Source organism: Episyrphus balteatus, chromosome 2, assembly GCF_945859705.1.
Source record: "Episyrphus balteatus chromosome 2, idEpiBalt1.1, whole genome shotgun sequence".
Classification (NCBI taxonomy): Eukaryota; Metazoa; Arthropoda; class Insecta; order Diptera; family Syrphidae; genus Episyrphus; species Episyrphus balteatus.
In genome coordinates this window covers 81985189-81990001 of record NC_079135.1, presented here as the reverse complement: position 1 = coordinate 81990001, position 4813 = coordinate 81985189, and positions in this window count along the sequence as shown.

Sequence of the window (4813 nt, the reverse complement as noted above, 5' to 3'; positions counted from 1 at the left end):
AGAAGATTATGAAAATAATTCTGATGAACGTGTAGTAGAAGATTATGAACAAATTTTGATGTAATTTTTGAAAATTTTTTTAAATAAAGCCTTGATAAGATTTTTAAAAAATGCATTCATAAAAAATTATTTTTAAGATTTCTCAAATTGAAGTTCCTGCCTTTAAATTAATCTGAATGAAGAATTGTTGAAAACGGCTTTTTTTGGCTTAAAAATTTTTCAAGTTCAACTCGTTGGTATAAAATTATTTTCGATGTGAACAAAGCTGCAAAATATCATCACATGTGAAGAAGATATTTTTAACCATTTCGAGGAATTCATGCATTTGCTGTCGCGAGTAGGTACGACGCGTCGCGACGGGGAAAAGGCGGGCGTTCAAGAAATATGTCGAAATATAAACAACAATTGTTCATACATTTCGGTAAGAATCGATAAATCGAGTAAAAATATAATGCGACGTAAATATTTCATGACGTAAAAATTATGCTCTAAATGATAAAATTCTTTATACATATGAATATTGGATGACTAAAATAGCATACTGCATACAAATGCTACATTCTTTATAACTGTAGGTTTACAACATTATTTAGAACTGTACAACTTCATAAGGTGTTGACCATGAGATTTATTTCTTTCAATACAAAAATTGCTATTTAGACAGAGACATGATAAGAGATAAGAATTTTGCGAACATCGCATAAGAAAGGGCAAAAGTTAACCATTTGTTTTATTTTATACTTGATAATGCAAAAAAAAATTTTATTCATTAAGGCTAGGAGCGCACATTCAATATTTTAGTTTTTTAATTGTTTTGTTTCAAAAATGAAATAGGTAGGGGGAAGTGGTCACCCTTCGTACAGTTTTTACTTATTTTTTTTTAGTTATTTATTTACTCACTCCAGCTTCGAGAAAATGGACTTTATTTGTAATATGTATATTATTACACTTTACAAAAAAATTTGACACTTCTAAGTCAAAGGCTTAAATAGTTATAGCCATTTTACTGGGATTAGATTTTTGTACGAATCCTCCCCACCCGTGGGGTACCTTCGTACAGCACATAGGGTACATTCGTACAGGATATTTAAAACGTTAATTTGACTAACTTTTGATTTGTCAAATGCCAAATTTGAGTTTTAAAACATTTAATTACTTATTAATTTATTAATTAATTGAACTTGACTCAGAAAAAAACAAATAAAAAACTTAATTTTTCGCGATTCGACTATTCTGAAACAAATTATTATTTACATATATAAAAATACCAACCTTTATTTACTATAGAATGCGAAAAACTTATTATAGAGGTTTAAATTTCATTTCAATAAAACTGTAACTCCGTGTTTTGATTGTTATCTGTTCAAGAAAATTTACTGGCGGGCATACGTTTGCGTACGAATGTGCCCCATGTTTGACTGTACGAATGCTCCCCAAGCTGTACATAATGCAGAAAAATTGATTTTTGAAAAAATGTACTGAGATTTTGCAATATTTATAATTAAAACACAAATTTAACACTTTAATCAACAATTCTTCATTACTGTTTAGCCAAAAACATACTTAACTTAAACACAACATGACATCAAATGTACATAAAAAAATTACTCAGAGCACTAAAAAACACTAAAAGTCTTGTGGCGACCGAATTCGTTTCACTTAGGATTCAAAATTTATCTAGCAGCTCGGCGCCTACTATGTCTATGCACACTAGTAAGCACGTGTTTGAATACCGTTTAGTTTTTGTTTTAAGCTCACTGTACGAAGGGTGACCGTGTACGAAGGGTGACCACTTCCCCCTACATGAGCTTTAATTGGGACCGCGCGCACATGCAGAAACTATTTGGTAGTCGATTTGATAATCGAAATGATTTGTGTTTTGTTTGTCACAAACTAGACGATTGAGCCAAGTAAGTTTGTTAGTTTGCTTATTATGCCCAAGTGATGAGTACCTATCTAGATATAGCTTTTAAAAGATATTCTAATATTCTTCAAAGAAAGAAGAAACAGTGAATAATCTCCCTTTGAAAAAAGCACCTAATTTAAATTTCGAAAAAGCCGAGGCCGCCCAACCCCACAGATAATTCTTAAAACTTTACTCCAAAATTTCGAAAGTCGAAAGTTCAGCTTCGAATCTAAATTTATAAACTTAATTTGAAAGCTTTGGCATCAGGGGCACAAACCCAATAATATCTAAATCTTCAACCGGATGCCCAGAAGAGCGACCATCATAAAAAAAAAAGCAACAAGACGTTAAATTTTAATTTGTTGTGAGTAGGGCGTGACGTCGTCGTGCAAGAGCGACAGGGCGAACTAGTTTCCTCCGACGGTAGTTTATTGTTTTTATCACCCCAATTGAGATGCAGATCGCGTAAAAAGCGCTTTTTAGGTAGAATAATAAGAAAATTGTTCCAAATTTCAAATCTTAAAGTTCGGGTGGGGCTAAACTCGATAAATTGACTCTAAAATCATTGAGTCGACCAGGTACGAAGGGGAGTGGGACACTTCTCTGGTGAATAAGAATCCCCGAGACGTCGCGTCGACAGCCCCAGTGTGGATGCAAAGGTTCATCGACGAAGAAGTCCACGTACAACCCTAAAGCATCTTTTAAATTGTTAAATTGATCTCAAATTTCATTTTTTTTTTTTTCGTTTATCTTGTCTTATACCAAAGATTATAGAATACAAAGATGTCGCATCCCATAGAAGTTATCGAAACCAAAAATTTGAAGTGTCTTATGTGATCAACATGTTGCTAGCTGCAAAATGTTGCGAGAGCGAGGGAATTCCTTAAAAAAATGGAATCTCTTTCGTTTTCTTTCTTCTGTTTTTTTTTTTGATTTTGTTTTGCTTCTTACGGCAACGGTGCCGATGACGATCTACTGTGGTGGAGTTTTTTTTTCTTACTTTTTGCCAGTTCGTCTACCCAGATCTTCCCTCTTGTGAAAGGATTTTTTGCATTCCCGTTTTTTTCTTTTTAGATTATTTTTTTTGTTAATATGAAGACTTTAAGAATTTAATATTTTGTAGAATATTTTTTAGCCGAGGGTGGTTTCTGTTTTTTATTTTTTTGTTCTCTTTTTATAGGATGACGTTTGCCACGGCAATCGTCCTTGAAGTAGTTGTTTTTTTTTTTTGTGGTGGAGGATAATTATATAAATTTTTGTTCTTGTTTCATTGCGTCTGGAAAAATCTTTTCTTTTGTAAGGATTTTCTTCATTCGTTTTTTTTCCTTTTTTAGATATTTGTATATTTTTCGTGTTGAAGATTTTGTAGAATATTTTTTAGCCGAGGGAAGGTTTTGTTTTTATTTTTTGAGCTCTTTTAGTGCTAATGCACAGATGCTTGTGATTTTTTTAGTGATTTTCGATAAGCTGTATTTCAGTAAAAAATTATCGTATTATGACAAAACAAAAACATGTGAAAGCTATATTCTTCTTGTTTTAGGATTTTATTACCAAATATTTTATTTCAAAAGGTAAAATTGCTAAATCATTGGAACTGTTTAAAAAACTAAATTTTCCAATTTTTTTGTTTTTATTTTTTTTATTGATAAATACGTAAAATAAAAAAAATACGCATTAAAAAAAATTGTTACACTCATGAAACTTGGCAAAAAGTTTGCTTTTGGGATAAGAACCAAGGACAAAAATAAGTCTATAGTAAAAAGTTAGGTGGAAGGGTGTTTTTGCGCGGACAAAATGTAGGGGGTGAAGGTCAAAAATATACTGAAAAAAATTGTTTGTCGAATGTCATCATATGACTCATGTTTTTAAGGTATTTTTTGATGCTGAATCTAATGACATAAGAATAAAGTCAATAAGATTGCTCTAAGAAAAATTATTGCCGCTTAAAAATAAGGGTGCTTGTTTTTAGACTTCAACAGGTAAAATATAACCGAAACCCATTTGAAAAACATTCTACACAGATAAAATTCGGGATGAAGATTTAACATTAGGCAGGGACAAAGGATTCGTGCAGATTTTTTCCTTGCGATATAGGTACGAAGGGCAAGTTTAGGATTCGGAAAAAAAATGGAACTCGAAATAACAATTTTACATGACATAACGATGATGGATAATGCCAAAAAAATGGGTCCGGCAATTCTGTCTAAACGAGTGAAGTGATTTTCTTCAAACTTGGTAGTTAGTAGTTTTTGGTGATTCCCTAGAGGGGAAATTGAAATTTTTTTTTTATGACCAAAACTAACGGTACCTGTCATATAACGGAAATAGAAAAATTAATTTTTTTCAAAAACGGCTCTAACGATTTTGATTAAAATTTGTGTGTGTAGCAATACACATAAAAGCCAACTTTTGAAAGAAAAAAAAAAAACATTTTTTGTACCGTTATTAACGGTGCCTGCCATAGAACGTTTTTAGTTGGTTTCTGAATATCTCGTCAAAATATTACAAAAAATAAAAATAAATTCAATTTGAATATTACAGAACCAATAATAAACAAATACACTACTAACACAAAACAAAACTAAAACAAATACACCAAATAAAAAAAATAATGTAGTTGTGGTTACTTAGTACCTAACCAAAAGTCCTTTTCAGGAATTTTCGGCCATCGAATACACAATCCTAAAATAAATTATCTCGTTGTACTTAATTTTGCCTTAGTATAATTTGTAACTAAATCCAATATGTTAAATTTTTTGGTCTTCTAAACTTTATAAATAAATACAATACAATACAATACACTGCTAATCACCATTAATAAAATAAATAATAATAAAAAAAAAATAATATGTATATAAAAGACACATTTTAATTATACAGTATTTATCGCTTATAAGAAACACGCTT